This window comes from Hyaena hyaena, unplaced genomic scaffold, assembly GCF_003009895.1.
Source record: "Hyaena hyaena isolate Hyena2069 unplaced genomic scaffold, ASM300989v1 scaffold_1, whole genome shotgun sequence".
NCBI lineage: Eukaryota > Metazoa > Chordata > Mammalia > Carnivora > Hyaenidae > Hyaena > Hyaena hyaena.
Window position 1 is genome coordinate 6,548,328 of NW_024080633.1, and position 21,670 is coordinate 6,569,997.

At 50.1% G+C, this 21,670-nt stretch overlaps 1 protein-coding gene across 1 annotated transcript in view; it reads left to right on the plus strand.

The window, feature by feature from the left end:
* Window positions 1-21,670, plus strand: part of CDH13 (cadherin 13) — a 1,034,982-nt gene that overhangs the window by 908,809 nt on the left and 104,503 nt on the right. The window lies entirely within an intron of this gene.

Sequence of the window (21,670 nt, forward strand, 5' to 3'; positions counted from 1 at the left end):
CAGAATTAACTGGCTCTCTCACTGGTGCCTCTCCAGATATTTTGCTCCTGCCGCAATCACGGCATTCTTCCCAGCCTGAGTTGGATCAGCATCGTAGGTCTCCGTTTCTGCCTCGTCGAGACTGGAACTCCCTGAGGGCAGACACGGCTTCCTTTGTCACATTCTCCCCCCTTCAGCCACAGAGCTGTATACACAGAGGGAGCACAAAGAATATTCGTGGCATTAAATCAAATCTAACAAACAGCGCTCTTTGCCGGCAGCTCTGCAAATAGGAACAGATGCCTTTGCTAATCGCCCCTGGATGCATGGTTTAACACAGGTTCAATTCAGTGCTGTAGATCCATATATCAGAGCCAGAACCAGTTAGCTGTCTGGTTTATAATAGCCAAGCACTGGCCACCCACGTGATGGGCACTGGGCCTTGTCACTCAGAGCAAAGCCTCAACAAACCCCAGCAAATTGAATTGACCACTTGTACCCGCCTCGTGTAGAAATGGTCAAAATATCATTTTCCTTCAGCCCTGGGAAATTGAAAAGACAAATCAATTACAGTAAGGCTGAGACTAGAGATCGCTCTTCCTCCAGAAAATCTGCTTTCAGATCTCCAGAGTTAAAGATCCTCGGCTTGCACTCATTTTGTTGTCGAAGGCAGAAGCCCACTTCGAACTAACGTGAGCAAATCCCGGAATGCATCGGCTCCCTTCACAAGGCGAGGAGCAGGACTCATCTCTGGGGAATGCATTGGTACTCACCCCCGGGCATCGTACCGGTACCCATCACTGGGCATTGCCTTGGTACTCGTTACTGGGAAATGCATTCGTACTCACCACTGGGGAAGACCAAGGGCTTTCTGACCCCAGGCTGCCTCCGGGGCTCTGAACATCATCAGAACACTATCATCAATCAGAACACTATCTAGATTCCACTCCGTCACTCAGCTGTGCTTATCTCTCTCTGCTGGCTTTCTTCCCTGGTGGACTCTCTTCTCGTGGCAGGTACCATGGCCTCCGGTGGCCCTAAGCTCATGTCCCCATGGCTCGTGTACAAAGAAAGACACACGTACCCTCCTGCCCAGGTCCAAGTGCTAATCTCCTAGAAGGACTTCGGTTGCTTGTACTGGGTCCCAAGGCCACCTCAGGGAATGACGAGATGGCTGGCCCATCCTAGGACATGGGCTCACCCCTGAGGAAGACGAGGGAGGAATGTGTTTACAGCATCAAAGTGGCCCCAAGGGGTGAGGCGAGATGGCCCCCCAAAGAAAGGAATGCCCACAGACAGAACTACATTTTCCATCCACCCCAGAAACCATTTGAAAGGGAGTCACTTACCGTGGGCTCCTTGGCACAAGAGGTGGCGGGGGGTGGCGCACCGAGGCCGCCTTGCACAGCTTTGTAAGACTTGGCTGGCTGTCCCTTCCTGGCCCTGCACACTACCTGTGGTGACGTCACACTGGCAGCGTGAAGCCGGCCATGGGGGAGGCAGGACACGACCTCCAAACCAGGGCTTCTTTTCCCTGAAGATTCAGTTGTTAGACATTTACCAGCACACGGCTAGAAGTCATCATGTGTCCAGCCTAAGTAAAATGTGTGTGTGTGAGCGTGTGTGCGTGTGTGTGCACGCCTGCAGGTTAAACCGGAATGACAAGCCCCTGTTTTCCCTCCAAAGATCCACAGTCTCAGGACCCACTTATTTTTTCCAGATTCATTTATCAGCATCTATGTTCTGAAGCCCCAGATGCCCATGTGTTTAAAGGATGTGGCCCTTCCATACCCTGGACGGGGGTCCACACCCTGGACGGGGGTCCACACCCTGGGAAATAGATCCACACCCTGGATGGGGAGTCCACACCCTGAATGGGGGGTCCACACCCTGGAAAATAGATCCATACCCTGGACGGGGGTCTACACCTTGTATGGGGGGCCCACACCCTGGAAAATAGATCCATACCCTGGACGGGGGTCTACACCTTGTATGGGGGGCCCACACCCTGGGAAATAGGTCCATACCCTTGATAGGGAGTCCACACCCTGGAAAATAGATCCATACCCTGGACGGGGGTCTACACCTTGTACAGGGGTCCACACCCTGAATGGGGGGTCCACACCCTGGAAAATAGATCCATACCCTGGACGGGGGTCTACACCTTGTACAGGGGTCCACACCCTGAATGGGGGGTCCACACCCTGGGAAATGGGTCACAACCTAGACTGGGGGGGCCACACCCTGGGCAGTGGGAGCGGCTCTCATCACTTACCGTTTGCAGGCTCCCTCTCCCCATCGCCCCTTCCTCTTGCCAGCGGCTGTGATGAGCAGGATCCATGCTGAGAGCAGAGCCCATTATGTGGCTTCCCTGTGACAGGCCTGTCTCCTTCCTCGGCCCGTGCTGGGATTTGCTGTCTGCCTCTCAGACCTGTAGAAAAGAAGTCATTTCTCTTCGCAATTTCTCCCACTTGTCTCCCTCCCTCTTTCTGCCTCACATGGAGCCGGAGCCCAGCTGGCCCGTCACCCCCAAAGGAGCGGCTCGCCGGCTGCTGGCCTGAGCAGCAGTGTCCCCGCACCTGGGCAGGGGAGCTCCAGGCCCCCCGGGGAGGCAGCTCAGCCCAAGGGCCCATGGATCCAACCAGGCAAGGGCAGGGGGCACATGACCGAGGTGGGGCAGAGGCTCAGCCCCTGAGAGCGAGTTTCACCGAGGGTCTCCCCTCGCAGCAGTGCGCCACGGGAGAAATGTGAGGGGACGGGTCGGCTCCGAATTCCTGGGCTCTTTTTATTTCTTCAGCTGAGTTTGCCACGCAGCACAAGGCCAGAGGCCCAGGGAACGCAGGGAAACCTGCATCCCGTGCGTGCAGATGGGGAGCTGTCTGGGGACTTTCCGTGAATCGCGTGACCGTCATCGTGTGGCCGCGATACTGTGTGTGACAAATAACTGGATGTGGGAGCACTTGGGGTATCGGTGACACTCAGGAATTCCATGAGCATTAATTAAACACCTACTGAACGCCATGCACTGTGATGGAGGGAATTTAAAGACAAGTGAATCAATAGATAATATTTGTGGGGATTTTGTTTGTTTTTAAGTGTTTATTTATTTATTTTGAGAGACAGAGAGAGCACAAGAGGACAAGGGGCAGAGAGAGAGAGAGAGAGAGAGAGAGAGAATCCCAAGCAGGCTCCATGCTCAGCGTGCAGCCCGACTCAAGGCTCATTCCAACAACTGTGAGATCAAGACCTGAGCTGAAATCAAGAGTCAGACACTTAACCGACTGAGCCCCCCAGGCGCCCCAGTATATCATATTTGAATGCAAGTCCTGAACCCATGGTTTTCCCACCCTTCCATTCTTTCTACATAACTCTCAGCAGCTACTGACTGAGTGGTGATCTCCACCCTTCTCTGCTCTCTTGAAAACTCTCTCGTCCTATTTCCCTTTCTCAGCGTCCAACTTTGCCCCTGTTTCCATTTCAAAACAGACCCCATTGGAGGAGGCAGCAAAACCATGGTCACAAGGAGACTCTGGACTCAGATAATATCCAAAACCTTGAAAAGATTCCTATTCATTGATCCAAGAAAGTCACTTTCAGGAACGCAGCTTAAGAACCTAGACACAGATCGACAAAAATATAGAAAAACACAGTTCCCAGGAGGCCCCTGACCTGAGCAGTTAGCTCCAGGTCTAGGCATTGGTTAACCCAAGATGTTAATTACAAAGATGTTAATTACAAACCCTTTGTCTTCCTTCATCTGGCCAATGACCACACTACAGTCCTGCCTGTGAGGGGTTGGGACCGTTTATCCTCTGTCTTTCTTCCATCTCTTCTCCCATGCGACGACCCCACCAGCTCTTATCTCGATTCCTACAAGCCTGAGGGGGAATGTCTTATTTTTGAGCAAAAGCTGACCTAAGGCAATAGCTAATTGCCCTCAGTTCTAAGAATATACACAACCTCTCCACAATCCGTATTTTTTATTTGCAAGGTTACGGGCCGTGTCATCCTGTATCCGTTCAGAATTTCATTAGAAGGCAAGTAAAATACATCTGAGGCAGCCTGGGGTTACCCATGACCAGTCGGCACTACCTGTGTATTTGTACCTTCTTTCCCACCTGAAAGCTTGAGTGACTGATTTGTGAAATAAATTGAAATTGCTTACTCTGTCTAAAAGCTTTCTATGGGCTCACTACCTATTTCTGAAGAAATTTTAATAATGCTTCTGGGTTTTAAAGGCAGCAGGAAACCTACAATCAGGATTGTTGCATTTTTCCCTGATACCAAGCATAGGGCTCACTTGTAATAAGAAACTCAATACTATTTGTAGAACGAGTAAATTTTCATGGTAACTGGTAATTGCTAGTCTATAAAAGTTCTCTCCCCTATGTGTCTGCTATTGAGTAAAAGTGATTTTTGTATTTGTAACCAACTAGACTCATTTCAGATGGAAATACTAATCTATAATTGTCCTAGCACAAGAAGCACCAAGCTCAAGGCAGAAATAATAAAGCCGGCTAACCAGGTTTCCTACCTGCACAATTTGCCTAAATAGAGATTGCCCAAAGAAGTTTTGTCAGCAGCCAGAAAAGTTTCTCGTAAGATTTTTAAAATGTATTTTATGGTCAAGATGTTGTAGTACCCTCCCAGGACTAATTCATATCTGGCCAAGAAAAAACTGCATTTTCCCATTTACGTCCCGAAGTCTGAACTTTTATTTTATAAATGAATTTTCCCTCCAATTCAGAAACCACTGGCTGCATTACAAATTTTAATGCTACTATTATAGGACCATAATTTTAAAAACCCAGGGTTCTCCAAGGGCTTCTGCAGCATGCCATCCCTCCACTTTATTAAAATGAATGAACAGATGTACAATTTATTTCTGCCGAGCTATCATCTAAATTCATAAGCTATTTCTCATGTGTCTGAAATCCACGTTGGGTTCCCATTTTCTTTGCCTTAGAAAAAAAAATTGCACTCCCTCATTTATCACTCTGGGGACAGAAACGAGAAGTCTACTCTCCACTTCATTCACTTTAGACTAATATCCTCGACACAATTTAAATCCCATCTCTTCAAGACCATTCAACGAGAGCCAGGCAGAGGGACCACCCGGCATCCAATTGGAAAGCACCTTGGCCATCTATGTGGAAGACCAGCCAGTTCAGTGACTCAGGCTGGCCACTTAGCTGCACGTTCTGGAAGGAGACTGCCCCAAGCCTAGAATCCGCAGGAGCAGACAGGACAGTCTAGGAGCATCAAAGTTGAATTCAGTGTCAGTAACCAAGATGTATCTCAGTTTCCATCTTTTATAGAACCCTCCGATCACCCTATTTCCCGTGTGCTGCCTATTGTCTGGTTAGCAGTAGGAGACAATGAGGGCGCCTCAGTGGCTCAGTCGGTTAAGCATCTGTCTTCGGCTCAGGTCATGATCTCACGGTTCACGAGTTTGAGCCCTACATCAGGCTCTTTGCTGACAGCTTGGAGGCTGGAGCCTGCTTCAGATTCTGTGTCTCCCTCTCTCTCTGCCCCTCCTTGCTTATGCGCTCGCTTGCTCTTTCTCAAAAATAAATAAACATTAAAAAACTTTTTCAGAAAGTGGTGGGAGACAACAGATTCATCTTGTATTAATGGACATAAATGTCTGAAGATCCCCCCCCCCACCATGTTGATCCCAGATTAACTTTAAATCCCACCACTGCCATTTTTTTCTGGCTGTGTGAGCTTAGACATATTACTTAACCCCTCTGAGATCTGGTTTATTCGTTAGTTAAATGGAAATAAATGTACTCACCTCATAGTAAGGATTAAATAGAGCATTTTAACATCAAAGCCAGTAATATATGATGAGCACAGCGCCTGGCATGTGGCTCAATGAAAGGGCCATTGCGATGATTATAGCGTCCCGGAGACATGTCCATGCCCAGGGAGCATTTGGGGTGAAGTTACAGAGCACCCCTTCTCCCCCAGTCTTGCGTTTGCTGGCATGGTTCAAGGGAAACATAAGGAAGGCATTTTGTAGCCAGTAAATGCAATCAATGAGGGTAAGTTGGAAAGATACAGAATGGAGCTCTCAGGTTATCTGACAGAGCTCTGCTCCCTGAAGAATTCTCTTTATGAGATTCTGGAGGAACTGGGCAATAAAACTTGCCTGGGTTTCTAGGTCGGCATGGAAATCTGCCCTGCATCTATAAATACACCCCAGGTTTAGGACTTTAATAAGATTCTGAGCATTGTTTGTTTGTTTTCTTTCTATGGCCACGTCGTTTGGAGGGAAACATCCCGTTAGCTTCATCTGGTTGAGCTCTGTGACCACTCAGTGCTTGCAAACTCGCCTTATCTTTTTTCCCAGGTAACATCCCAGTAGGGGAAGGTAGCCTCTGCTCGTGTCTAGGAGGCTGGCATAAAAATGATAGAGTTCTTTCATTTAGCGGAGACCTGGCTTCATGTGGCCAGTGTCAGCAGGGCAAGTTCCCCAAAGAGCAGTAACGCTTTGGGAGGGAAGGAAAGAGGAAAGTCACATCAAGACAGGCCGGTGACATGGCTTCTCGGGAGCCACCCGAGTGCCATTCGTCAGTGTTCGCACCACCAAATGTTGCTGAGGGGAGCCCGCCGTGGTGACCCAGAACAGCTCCTGGCAGCAGCCGCCCATCAGAGCTGCCGTGTTGCCATTGCTGACTTTGCGGGCCGTTGTGCCATACGGGGCCCTGCGCGGTCCCTTCGTCTCCGCTTGGCCAAACCACGTGTCAAGGTCACAGTTCCCAGATCCCCGCACCACCCTGCTCCCAACAAGGATTTCCAAGTATCGTTCACCAGCTGGACAAAATAATAAGATAAGCTGGCCGTAAGACAAGGCTGCTTCGGGCTCTGAAATTCCAGCAGGAGAGCCAGCGCCTCTGAGAAGAAATGTGACAGCTTGAGAGTCCGGGATTTTACAACACCGTGAATCCAATTACTTCAACCCTTGGCGTCTCCCGAGATAGAATCCAAGGAGGAGACGGGGGGGGGGGGGGGGGGGGGGAGTTAATTCCCGCCTGGTCTCAGTTGTCTCTCTGTTCGTGCTGTCAGCTTGACTAGAAGGACTGTTCTTATCCCTTCAAGGTTCCGGCTTTGTCCCTGGGTCTTATTTGCAGGACACAGTGGGGTGACGTGTGTGCGGTGGCTTGGGTGTCAGGGGACCCTCGGCTCCAGTACCATCTCCTTCACCCGCCAGCTCTTGGCTGAGACACGAGTTCCTTGATTGCTGTGACCTTGTCCCCTCGCCTGGGAAATGGGGGTGTTAATGACGATGGCCAACAGTTGTCTGCGGGTCGGCGTGCAGAGTGCACGCCACATGACCCTCACCGCCTCCGTGGGGGGAGGTTACAGCCCCCCCCATTCACAGACGAGGAAACTGGGGCTCAGGCAGGTTCCGAGAGGTACCCAGCTTACAGCTGACCCATCGTGCAGCGGCTGTTCATCCAAAACTAGAGATCGCCCTCGAGATCAGCCACACATCCTGGCATTTTGTCACCTTGGAGCCCACATTACTGACCCTGATTTGGGGTAGCCCATCGCTCCCCGCTGAATAAAGGCTGCACCTGAGTTCACTTATTGGCCAAGAATCCTAGAGTTGTCCATTGTGTACATTGGTTCAGGGTATTGAAAAGCACCCTGTCCTTGCTCACTGAGGAAGAACATGTCTGAAAGGTATTGCTTTGAACGTGGTGAGATGTGGCCTTTTCAAAGGCCCCGCCACTCTCTCTAGCTAACTCAGCACAAAGGCTGAGCCAGCCAGATTAGGAAAGTTTGTCGTTGGCTTTTTTGTTTTTTTGACAGTTTATTTATTTATTTTGAGAGAGAAAGAGAACTGGGGAGGGGCAGAGAAAGAGGGAGACACAGAATCCAAAGCAGGCTCCAGGCCCTGAGCTGTCAGCACAGAGCCCAAGGCGGGGCTCGAACACACGAACCGTGAGATCATGACCTGAGCCTGAGTCGGACACAACTGACTGAGCCACCAGGCGCCACCCCCCCACCCCTGACCATTGTAGTTTTTTTTTTAATTACATAGCAAGTGCAAGGTGATTTCCACCAGGAACAAGTGGGTCCCCCTCCACGCTAACTGTAGTTTTGGCCACATAGCCCCTAAGTGTCTGTCTTCAGGCTTACCTAGAAAACCAACTTAATTTTTTTTTAACTTTTCTACAGATACACAGGATGTTGCAAAAAACAGTGCACAGAGACCCTTGACCCCTCACCCAGTGTCCCCAGTAACATGTCTTGTGACTGCAGAACACTGAGCCCAGGAGGTGGACACAACACAGTGCTGCTACCCGGACCTGACTCAGCTTCCTCCTCCAATGTGCGTGCGCTGCAGGCTGTATACATTCCATTGCACACACAGATTTGGGCAGCGCCTCCACCAGAACACAGGATTTCTCCATTATCACAAGGGCCAAGAGCACCGCTTGGTTCTCCTTAGTGGTTGTACCTACCCTCCCCCCACCTGGCCTTGGCCCCAGGCCACCCCCAATCTGCTCCTCACGTCCATGGTTTTGCTATTTCAAGGATGGTACATAAGTGGAGTCATTCAGTATGGAACTTTTGCCACTAAGCATAGTGCCCTGGAGAGCCGTCCAAGGAATCGCACTTGCCAACATCTGTTCCTTTTTCTTGCCTGAGTAGTATTCCACGGAATGGATATCCCAGCATCGGTTTAACCCTTCACGCACGGAGGGACATTTGGCTGCCTGCTCATTTGAAGCGATTACAAAGCCAACTGCTACGAACATTCGTGTTTAAGTTTTTGCGTGAACGTAAGTCTTAGATCTTTCTGAGATCGATGCCCAAGACTGTAACGCTGGGTCACGTGTTAGGTGCATGTTAGGTTTTCGTGTCTGTTTTTTCAAAGTCCATTTATTTGAGAGAGAGAGAGCACAACTGGGGAAGGGGTAGAGGGAGAGGGAGACACAGGATCTGAAGTAGGCTCCAGGTTCTGAGCTGTCAGCACAGAGCCTGACGCAGGGTTCAAACCCATGAACAGTGAGATCATGACCTGAGCTGAAGTCAGATGCTTAACCGAATGAGCCACCCAGGTGCCCCACATCTTAACTTTTTATTGACAACAATGGCGTCACCTTATGCACACACCGTGTTGCATTTTTTCCAGGAATTTATACCTCTCCCTTTCCTGTAAAGTGGGAGAAAGAATTCTCCTTGTTTCCCCAGGCTGTGCTGAGAACCAGATGATAGAGGGTGTGTGGGCAATTTAGCCCAGCGCTGGGCACGTGGTGATCACTCAGTAAATACAGGCTGCTGCTCTTATTTCTAGTTTTTTCCTTTTGCCTTTGCTACCTGACTTGCTTGGTGCCTGCTTTGGATCTTGGCCTTCCTTAGTGTCAATAAACGGCAGATAATCCCTCCTGAGTGTTCAGTAATCCAAGACGGCTCGCAGAACCCTTCGGGAGGATGGGTCCCCCCTTCCCCGGGGCTAGGGTTCCCTCCAGCTGGAATGAGATACGGGGTACGTCAGCTGCTTGGTTTACTTACATGAGCGGTAACGGAGCATGCCGGCAGCATCCCACATTTCCTGAAGCTTTTGTCGGTGATTCAGGTGGATCCCCGCCTGATCTTTTCCTTGTCCAGTGCACAGCCACTCGCCCACCTCCCCCCCAAAGTCTCCCCAGCCCCTCCGCTAAGTGCGAGCCCCGCAGAAAGACGTCACACCATTCCCGGAGACTGCTTGCTGAACTTGATATGGCCTGTCATTTTAATACCTTTCACCTAAGGAGCGGACTTTAACCATGGTAGCTGGGGGTGGAATCTGCCCCGTCAGCCCCACGCACCCCCGACCCCCACCCCCACACGCACACACACAGCAGGTGGGTGAGCCCCACCTGGATCCTTGGCTTCTACCATCCAGGAACCAAAGATTCTATAACCTCTTTATCTCAGCTCTGCCTTCAAATGTGCCTCCCCCACCCCCGGGATGCCCCATATTCTCCCAATTTCATTAACTTAACACATTTTATTTCTACTAAGTAAACCCAAGGTTGTTTGCACCGTCCGACACAACAGATTTCCCTTCTGATCAATAATGCCAAATAATTAACCTCCTCATTCATTCTGATGGCTCCGCATCGTGCTCTGTTCCTCAGGAAGCCCACGGTTTGACCAGTCTCCTATCGATGCACGTTTTAGCGGTCCCTGGGTTCCCTTTTATACACATCACAGCAATAAAGATGCTTGAATGTGTACATGTATGGGTTTTGTAGGATAAACTCTCACAAGTGAAATGCCTGGTCCAAAAGGTATGAGCATTTTCAAATTGCAGTTTATAGTCCTTTTTCGAATATGGTCAAAGTGCTTTCAAACCGCCTTCACCTTTTCATCTCTTGAGCCACACTGCTTTCCGCACGTGCATGGGCTGCTACCTGACAGTGGACGAAGGCCTTCCCTCCGGCCAGTGAGCCCCAACAGACGCAGAGGGCAAGGGTCGTGGTCCAGGAAGCACCCAGCCCTTGGGCACAGAGCAGAGGTAGAATTCTGGACCCGTGAAGGCGCTTGCATACATAGTGGGGCCCCCGGGAAGTGGGATCCCTGGGCCAAGCCGTGTGGATGGGGACGAATCCGCTCCACACTCTATGGGCGTGAACTTGCAGTAGAGCTTCTGAGAGGAGCCAAGGAAGTTAGAGATGTGGAAGGAACCGTCAGGGGCAGATACGAAGAACGCCTCATAGCCTCATGGCTTGTTGCTCATCCGGGATCCAGGGGCTGAATATCATGCAGAAGGAGCTGGGTATTCTGGGCTCTTCTCTGCCTGGACCCCAGCCTGCAAGATGCCCACCCTTGAAACTAACCCCATCCCCGAGCCACACTGTCTCCCATGTGCTACTGCCTCAAAGCGCCCCAACCCCAGCTGTGGCTTTCTCTGGAAAGCTCTGCCAGGAAGTCTCCCGCGGATAATGGACCGTCACCTCCGCTTGCCCCATCCTGTTCCCTGGAGCACCTACACTGGCCACCCACGTGTGGAGCCCTCCCCAGCCACTGCGGGTGGCCTGTGGGTAGCAATGCGGCGGGAGCGGGGGGGTGTCCGGGAAAGGACAGCAAAAACAGGGGACAGCATTGTCTCCTGTAAATTCAGCACAGCAAGGCTGCGGGCAAGGAGGGTAATAAAGGAGTCCAAAGGACCCTCCCCGCATCGTATACAAGGGAAAGGGAGGGGGAAATTTAGTTGAGAATCTTTTGGCCGTTACTTCGAAAGGTGATGGTGTGTCCTTTCCTGTCCCTGTACCGTCTGTAGTCGCATAACCTGGGGCTGCCGTCGTCATCCTGCTGGCCTCTGAGAGGGGACTTGGAGCAGTGCCAGTGGGGGACACTGAGCCCGAGGGGCTCACGTGCTTGCGCCACTTCCCCTGGGGACACAGGACCATCCATGGAAGGAACAGCGTACAGACAACCCTGGGCATCCATCCTGTCTCTCCACTTCCTAGCCAAGTGATTGGCCTGTGCCTCAGTTTCCTCACCTGTAAGCTGGAGCTCACAGTAGAACGTACCTCACTGAGTGAGCAGTCAGCCCAGGACGTGACCTTGAGGCAGCAGGTGCACGTTAGCTTTTATCGTTCCCGCCCCACTGATAAGTCACTTTGCTGCTGTCAGTCTGCAGAGCGTGGACTCCTTCAGGAATCGGGCCTGTTTGAGTTTACTCACTTCAGCCAGATCCCCCTCCTACAGCCTGTTCCCCAAACCTGGAGCCACGAAACCCCCTCTGGTGGCCTCTGGTGGCCTGCTTGTTGTATCAGAAGAAGGCAGTGTCCGCCTGTCACCTTTACCTGCTAATGAGCTCTGGAACTCTCTGGCCTCATTTTCCTTTCTCTTCTTCCGGGAGGTCCTGGAGGCCTGCCCCACGCTGCTGTGACTTCAGACCCCCTCTCTTCCTTGGGGCTTACTTTCCTCGGCCCTCCCACCCACACCCCGAGGGGAGAGAGTAGAAGGTTGCCCATCGTTACAGAAGGAAGCTCACCTTTTGTTTGGTTTGTGAAGTTTCCTTCCCCTTTCGCTTGTGCTGCCGTAGCAACCACACTAGATGTGGACCCACTTTGAGAACACTCCCTTCCTGCAGCAGCGAGTGTGTGCGCGTGTGTATGTGTGTGCTTGTGTGTGGGTTCCGTCCAGTTACTCGCGAGCTTCCTTGAAACCTGAAGGTCAAGGGGCTGTGTTCCGCTCAGAAGTTGCTGTAATTGACAGAGGGGAGGAAGTCCTGGGTTTTGCCATCTTCAGCGATCTCTGGAACGTGTACCCCCCAGAATGGCCTCTTTTCGTCCTTAGCACTGGTAGCCTCTGTGACCTGGGACAAAAAGCGCCGTCCAGAGAGGTGGGCGTTAGCAAGGTGCTGTGCGAGGGGTGCACGTCCAAGGGGACCCCTGCAGCCAACTAGGAAGAGATTCTGTGCAGGCGGCCCCTCGGCCAGCAGCCCCACCAGCTGGGCCCAGCAAGGTAGCCACCACCATTTCTGTTATGGTCCCCGTTACATTCCCTGGCCGCGGGCAGGCCCACCCTCTGAGATGCATTATAGACACAAACGTCACATAAGGGGACTGGAGACTTGGGACCACACGTTTTGATTGGTCCTGATTCACAGCCTCTCCGGAAATAGTCCCTCAATGAGTCCTTCGGATGCAGGACTGTGGGAAGGCAACAAACGGGACCCAAGCCCACACCTTGGAAGGACATGTACGGGGTGAGTGGGAGGCACACAACCCATCCCCAGACCTTTGGTTTGCCCCAGTCCGGCTCTGTGTCCCAGCCACGTGGGTGTCCCCACAAGGTGCCTGCGGATCTGCCCTCCCGGAGTCCCAAGAGCCTCCTGTTCGACTCACGGAGACTTTTCAGGGTTGCTCTTAATCTCCAAATTTGCCCAATGCACTGATTTTACAAATGTTGCCAAAAGATTAGACTTTACAGTAGGTAATGCAGAGGCAACACCAGGACCCACGACCCGCCAGCCTCCTTCCTGGGTGGTGGCCAGGTCACTGTCCCCTCCTCCCTGGGCTGAGTCACTGAATCCTGTTTCTCCATCTGCTTTGCTTGAAGTGATCAGACTATAGGCTGTAGCCACTGGGTTTCTATTGATATGGAAATTTCCGCTCTGTTTCCACTGGCAAAGGCCCCTGCGGATGCTGAAAATGCCAGCACACAGCTCCTGATTTGCCCAAATTTTCTTATTTTAAAAAAGCAGAATTGAGACCTTAAGCCACCTCCTTCTGCTCTCCATCTCCCGCAGCCCCCACTTCTGTCTTCATTTTCTGTCTCCGTAGCTCTCCTTTGTGCTCTCCCTTCCCTCTCCTGTCTGCTCCGGTGCTTTTTCTTCTGTGACTCTGTCTTCCTGAGTCTCCTTCTCCTGGCTGCCCCTCCCCCGCCCTCTCCCTCCCTGGCTCTCTCTCTGTTTCTGTGCGTCTCTCTCCATCTGCCCTCTCCCCCTTAGCTTCTCTCTCTCTCAGGCCCTCTCCATGCTCCTTGGCAGTCCTCAGTGTCGCACCCTGTCACTAAGCAGGAAAAAGTCAAGCGAAAACGTCACCTTTATACTTAAAATTCCCGAACTTGGTGACAGTTCCTGTATTCCCTATTCAAATCCCAGCCCCCTTCCCCCTCCTCACCGGCCCCCACCGCCCCACCACCACCCCGGCAGGTGCAGCAGCCCAGGCGACAGGACCCACGCTGGGAGAGACCTCTCTTGCCTGTGGCCTGGGTCCCGTGAAAAGCCTCCTTGGCCTCTGTTCAGACCCAGTAAGGATTCTTGTGCAGGAGGTTTTCTCCTGTAATTATCTCTCAACGTTGGCCTGTTACGTTGTTCCTTGATCGCGAGTAAATGTACAAGGCTTATTTTTGCGCTCCGTAGCCCTCACACCAACTGTCCACATACTCCAGTCCTTAGCAGCACAGGCAGAGGTGAGGGCCTGCGGCTCCCCCGGGAGGGAATGAGAGGGGCAGAGATGAGGCTGCTCTTTCTTGGCTGTGCTTCTTCCCTGAAGGGTCTACAGTATGTTTACGGACTGGAGAGCGGGGAATGGGGTTCACACCGAAGGGAGGGAGCCGGCCCCTCCAGCCAGGGCACAGAGGACACCAGGAGAGGGTGATTAGTCAGGCGGCTGAGTGCATGCCCACCCACCTTCCTCCCTGGTCTCCCTGCCCCTTGGGTCACCATCAAGGATGGCATAGGACAGCGTGGAGGGCAGGCATCGGCGGAAGGGCTTGGGAGCAAACTTCTCAAACTGACTTGGCGCCCTCTCACCTGGGATCCAGGTCCGAAGCTCTGGGGTGGGGCCCCGACTCTGCATTTTCATCTAGCTCCCAGGGGACACCCACGCCCCCAGCCCAAGGCCCACACTTCCAGTCGGGAGGGTTTGGAGACCCGGGAGAGGCCATGGGCCACGGGGAGTAATCCCTCATTTTCCCCAAGCTGGAGTCTGAGCACAGCTCCCACTGGACCGCACGGACCACCTCCCTGCCGGGGACAGGACCACCCAGCCCGTCCTTCCTTGTGGCCCCGCCCATCACCAGCCCAGGTCCCCTTGCCACACACAGGCATGGAGCGCGTTTACTGAAAAGTGAGAGGTGGCCAAGTGTCAGGAAGAATGGAAAGCGAGAAGGACTACCTTTCTTCTTTTAGAATAGGGATCATCAGTGGCTAATTCAAAAATTGTAGAGTAATGAAAACTACATCAATAATTTTCATAATAATTATAGTCTTCCATCTTACCCTCGAATGTTTTCCTGGAAATGTCTGATTCAGTTACTCCAGAAAATGTTATTATGCTATTTCAGTGTTTTCCTCGGAGTCTTCAGTCTAGAACCGGCTTGATGATCAGTCTTATCCTGGGGGATCTGTGGGCGGCCCTTTGAGGCAGGTGTTTAGGGAGCCCATGGCCTGGTCGGGCTAGATCAGTGATTCTCAGCCAGGGAGGGATTCTCTCTCTGTGTGTGTGTCTCTCTCTCTCTGTCTCTCTCTCTCTCTTATAAACACGCACACGCATGCACCCTGCTGGGACACCTGGCTGTGTCTGGAGACATTATTGATTGTCACACCTTGGGCATTCCTGGCATCAAGAGGGTAGAGGCCAGGGAAACTGTTCAGCATCTTACCGCTCACAGGGCAGCCCCACCAACAAACCCTGATCCAACCCACAAATCAATAGTGCTGAGGTGGAGAAACCGTGCAGTAGATTGAAAATACAATTAGGAAATAAAATGTCTCGGTCGGGACACTTCTGATTGTAAGTGACACCAACGCTAAGTAGTTTATGTAACAAGGGAACTTTATATTGACAGAAGTATTATTTAGCAAGACTAGGCTATGGTAACCAAAAACCTCCTGAAAGAGCCAAGTTAATTTCTTCAGTCATGTTCCTTATAATGAAGTGCATTGTAGCAAACCTCATTTCTTTGTTCATGTTGCCTGTGTTCGTTATACCAAGGTGCGTACGTTACCTACACGCCAGGCATTCATCTAGACATTTATAAATATTCTCATTTAATCATCAGCGATCCCATGAGGGTAGGGATTCTTATTATTTTCTTTTCGCAGGTGAGAAAATCAAGACCCAGAGAGGCTGTTTCTTGACCAAAGTCACACAGCCAACAGATGATAGAGCTTCATGGGGCATTCAACATAAGTAACTTTCCTCATCCGTCTTTAGCAGTGTGAGAGAATGCCGTCGGGGGTCCCTTTCCCCACACGGACTTCTTTTGTCTCTCCCCTGGCATCGGAGCCCAGAAAGGACAGAGAATGATTTTCCTCCTCCTCCCTCTCTCATCGGGCCTGATTCCCAAGGGGATGATTCTCCTCTGTCTCTTCTCCCTGTGGGACTCAGATGTTCCCAGAACAACTCCATGAGCCTCTTCTGGAAAGAGGATGTGTAGATGTGCCAATGGGAATTACAATTGGGCCCATGGGGTCTATTTGAAGCACGAGTCAATGGTGCAGACACAGACGAAGGATACAGAGCAGTTTCTTCTGACTAAGACATTTGGGATTTAAATATAAATTAGAAGCTGTAAGTCAATTCCATGTATGAATTTGTACAAATCCCTTGTAATGAAAGCAGAAGGTTCCTCTCGTCCTTATTTGTACTGGGGTGTTAGCATCAGGAGCCTAACCAAGTGTGTCGATTTTCCCACGGCTCAGGAGATTAAAGATGTACTTTCCTTGGTTAGTGCCGGCTGCGAGTGGCATGTGGGGAGGAGGTCTTGCTCTCCATGAGCTCCGGGGGCGGGGGGGGGGGGGGCTGTCTCGTTTCTGCATTAACCGGAGCAGTATCCCGTGCAAGCCGAGAAAGAAGAGGCTGTTCTAAGTGCGTTGGCCAAAGGTTTTGAATGAGACAAGATATATATTTCTCCTTCCCCAACCCTCATGCCATCCAAAGAGGGAAGCCTTAGTCTCAAGTATTGCCTTCCCTCACGTGGGCCCCGGGGGCTGTGGGCCCTGGGAAGCCAGCAAGCAGCACACAGCCCCGTGTGTCCGAAAGGCGTTGGACAGGTGCTACATGCTTGTGGACGAATGACTTCAATCCACGCTGCCTTCAACATGGAGTCACTGCACATCCCAGGATGTCCGCTGTTGGGTGTCTACACAGAAGGAAAACATGAGTCCACTCCACATCGTGTCCATGAACGTTCATAGCCACATTATTCACAATAGCCAGAAAGTGGCAATAACGCACCTGTTGGTCAAGGGATGAAGGGATGCACAAAATGGGGTCCACCCATGCATGGTAGGTCCATCCATACATAGTAGGTGTCATCCATAAAAGGAACGAAGTGCTGATGCCTGCAGGAACTTGCCTGGGCCTGGAAAACACCGTGCTCGGTGAAAGAAGTCAGACACAAAAGACCACATGTTGTGTGATTCCACTTGTATGAAGTGCGCTAGTAACTCCACAGAGACGGAAAGCACATTCACGATTGTTCGGGGCTAGACGGTGGGGGGAATGGGGTAACTGCTAACAGGTACCAGATTTCTGTTCGAGGCGATAGAAACTAGGACCTCCAGGAGCTTGCGCTGTGATTTCACTGGCTAATGATTTCCACTGCGCTGAGTAGCAGCCCCCTTGACCCCTTGAGCGTCGAAATAAGAGTTCTCAAGTTTCCCCACCAGTGGCACCCTTTGTCTCCCCGAAAGGGGCCTTCACCAGCGAGGACCCAACCTGCGCTGGAGGGGATCACGAAGCTCTTTCTGAGGCCTGATCGTAACACTAGGAACGGACGTATCAAGTGTCTCAAGCAGTTGTGTTCATCCCTGCCTGCTCATCAGAATCATCTGGGGGAGTTTTGAGGAATACGAAGGTCTCAGCCCCAGCCACAAAAATCCTGTGCATGTGGGACTCCAGGTCGTCAGTAGTTTTTCAAGGTTTGCAAGTGATTCTGATGTGCAGTCAGCGTTAAGAACCTACGGCTTGGGGCGCCTGGGTGGCTCAGTCAGTTAAACGTCCAACTCTTGATTTCTGCTCAGGTCGTGATCTCGCGGTTCATGGGATCGAGCCCCAGGTCAGGCTCTACACTGACAGTGCAGACAGAGCCTGCTTGGGATTTCTCTCTTTCTCTCTCTGCCTGTCCCCCACTCGCACTCTCTGGCTCTCTCTCAAAATAAATAAATAAACATTGTTTTTAAACCTTAAAAAAGAGAGAAAAAAACCTGCCACTCTAGTCTGACATCTACATCTCAGGTAAGCAAGCAGGGCCTCAGAGAAGTTACAGGATTGACGAGTTCAAGGGGGATCCACACTTGTGCCACATCACTGAAGTTCCAAACGCTGTAAATCTGCAGAATTGCAGGAGCCACGCTCCAGACTCTGGAACAGACCACACTCTCGCTCCTAAAGAAGTCATTCTTCATCCAGATTTAAATGTTTGTGGGCAGATGCATGTCTCTAAAGAAAATCTCTTTGCTTCTCAGCATGAAACTATTTCCAATTCTCTGATCAGATGTACAGATGCCTTTTGCTTTCTCTTTCATATTTTACAGGGAGAAGTTCAAGCAAGGGAGGCATACTATGGTCAGGTGGAGTAGCTTCCACACCTGGCTTTCAGAGACTAAGGAATGTGGGCATATTTGTTCATTGGGTTTTACGTGTCTCTCTTTACCTAATGTAGTGTTTATATCAGCGGTTCGCTAAGGCAGCGATTTTCAGACTTCTTTTTATCCGCAAAATATTTTTTGAGGCAAAATCTTGGGCAGGAACTCTACCAAGTAGAGTAGACAAAACAGACAAAACATAATTGCCAGATTCCTTAACTCTGTTGTTGGGGGAAAGCACCCAGTGCGCTGCTGGGACCCCCGCACCATCTCTCGGACAGTCTTGGTTCCCAGGAACACCGTTTGACAGCTATTATCAAGTGCACTGTTTTCGTGTCGGTCTTGGGTGGCGATGTGTTTTCCTTTTGTTTCCTGGAGGAAAAAGCGTGTTTTGTTATTTGAACTTCTCTGTGTGTGTACTTCAGGTTAGAGGAGCCTCAGCAGGCAGGGACATGAGGGGAAGAATACAGGCATCAGCAGGTGCACGGCTGGGCCCCCAGAGAGCCAGGCCTGGCTGTGTGTGGTCCTCAAAGCTCATTTCCTCGGACCTTCCTGTGTGTCTGCAACACGTGGAAACTCCTCAGAGGAAATGAACCCGCACAGGGGAGTATGCACTGAGAGCACACAGTGAATATTGTTTCCATCACTTGCCCGCCAGTCCATCCCCCTTGCACCTATACAGCGAGAAAGCTAGGGGATGCTTGATCTCTTCTCTTGGTGGAAGGGGACCCACAGATGGTAGTTCTCCAGGCACTAAGCTCTCCTGCCACCCCGGGCTTGTCTGGGTGGGTCGCACCAACCAGGGGGCTGTGTGTATCAGCCTCCCGGATCAAGAACCACATCGCCTGGGAGGCCAATGAATCTTGGAGAAGGTTCTTTGCTCAGGAACAGGCTTCTTTGCTGTTGAGGTGGTGTCCTTTATTATTGTTGAACTAGCCGCCTTTCTTCACCTGCTTGAAACACGTAGCTCAGAAAACTCTGGTAACACACAGAGCCATTTAAGAGGCCCCTATATGACTGTCCTTCACCAGCGCTGCTAGATTCTCGTGCTTTCCACACCAGAGATAACATGCAAATGCTCTTATCAAAGTATCCAGCACAAAAGAAAAACAGTAATTATCAGGAGAAATTAATGTTCATCAGATCAAGAAAGGACCTTGATTGTGTTTTCTAAAAAAGAGCCTTTATCTTTTGGAGGCACACAATGAAATGTTTACAGATACAATGATAGGCCTGAGATTTGCTCCAGATAATGGGGAGACGTGGGTGCATAAAGGAAGCACAGGGGGGCACGAGGTAAAAGTCTCTGAAGCCTGATGATGGGCACATGGGGCCCTTTTCCTGGCTGCTTTTATAAATGTTTGAAATTCTCCATAGCAAGGTGGGGGAAAAAAAAATACTTGAGGAGATACCTATAGAGCCCAAATCTCCATCAGAAAGCCCACATTTTCTAGCAGAGAATGGCAGACATCCACCAGCCTTGGTTTCCCCAGGTCCCCGTTAGTTGCAAGGAGCAGACACCCACTCAAGGTGGCTGGTGAGGATGGGGCTTTTGACTGGCCCGGAAGCATCCAGGCGACAGAAGTTGCAGGGAACCCTGGGGGCATGGGGACAGGGCTGGGAAACCAGCCAGAGACCAAGGATGCCTCCCTATCTCACAAATGAGATCTCTCCATTCTTCTTACAGTGTGTCTATTCTTTTACCTCTCTATGCAGTCCATTCATAGCCATCCGAGTGACAAAGAAAAAGATCACACCTCATGCTCAACTACTCAGAACCTTAGGACTTAAGGACCATTTACTCTGTGATGATAGCCTCTATTTCTCTGAGTTCAAATTCTTTTCTTATTTAAATTCACACACATAATTATATTTATATATTTAAATATTTTACATATTATATTACATATATATCAGGTGCACATAAGCATTAATGGTAAGCTGAATTAAAATGTCTTCCTGTGTTTCCTTCTAAAACTTCTATTGTTTTACCTTTCATGTTTTGTGTTTGGTGTGAGGTAGGGATCGAGATTCATTGTTTTCTCCAGATGGATATCCAAATGATCCAGCACCATTTATTGAAATGGCCATTAGCTGGAAACTAAATCATGTCCAAACATAAAAGCATGAATAACTGACCACACATGCAGCCTTGGATATGACAGTGGAGAAATGGTAGAAAACAAAATGTCTGGAGATGATGTCATTGGTGAGCAAAACATATAAAGGGGGTGACTGGGAGGGAATGTGTCAATCTACTGAGCTGTAAGCCCTTGAGAGAAGAGTGTCCCTCTCATTTACTGCTCTATTTCCTGTACCTGCTCATCTCCCTGGCATGCAACAGACACTTAATGAATAGTTACTAAAATGAGTTCTTGCATTTTTCTATCCTGGAGTGAATCCTGATCATAGATAAAAGGAAACCAGATACCTAATACAGCTCTCCATTCTAAAAATAGGTGCTGTAGGTGGGGCGCCTGGGTGGCTTAGTCGGTTAAGCGTCCGACTTTCGCTCGGGTCATGATCTCGCGGTTCGTGGGTTCGAGCCCCGCGTCGGGCTCTGTGCTGACTGCCAGCTCAGAGCCTGGAGCCTGTTTCAGAGTCTGTCACTCCCTCTCTCTCTGACCCTCCCCTGTTCACACTGTCTCTCTCACTCTCCTAGAAATAAATAAAACATTTAAAAAAATAAATAAATAAGTAAATAAATAAATAAATAAATAAATAAAAATAGGTGCTGTAGGTTAAAGTCATTTGCCTTGGCAATAAAGGGTCTGTTGTTAGAGCAAATCAGTGATAAGCATGTGAGGGTCAGATACTCCTAACTTAAAGGAGAAGAGCTTTCCCACACCAATGCAGGGATATAAGGTATCTCCATAGATTATACACTAACAGTCAGACCATAATAAGGACAGAAAGAGTCACAAGGGTTTGAGCCCTATTCTCCAATTTATTAGTAAAAATTTCATATGATACAAAACAAAATCCATCATCACCATCCTCACCAACAAATACTGGTTCCTTTGTGCCAGGCAATGTGCCAAGTCTCTTGAATATATTGTTGTATTTCTAGCAATCACAGCTTCTACCCATTAGGCTATCAGCAAGAGATTAGATTTTTCCAATGAGCTCTATCCTTTATGTAAATATAGACTTGTAAAATCATTTGCAAGTTAAATTTCTGATGATCTCTCCCTCACACTTTTAACCTCACAATAGAAATGTAAGTTTATAAAACTTTCTGGGACCTTATCTTTTAATTTCCCAAAGCGAGGGCCCAGATGACTACATCTCAACTCTTCAAGTTCACCAACCATGAAACGTCATGGTTGACAGTTCATGAACCTGGACTCCAGTCGTCAAGCAGACAAATTCACAGATGTCCATCCCTTAAAGTCATACACTGTCATTTTTTCCCCACCTGTGGCTTTCTACTCTGCTCATTATTATTTCCATCTTTGGGTTAACCTTAATCTAAAACCAACCACTTGCTCTATGAGAAAGAGCATTTATTCTTGATGTAGAATAAAATGGAAGGCTCTCGTCCCCTGGTGATGGATGACCTTTGTGGAAAGTCCAGGCATTCTCTTCCTAAAGGTCCATCACAAAACTCCCCGCACATTGTCAAAGAAGGCAGAATGA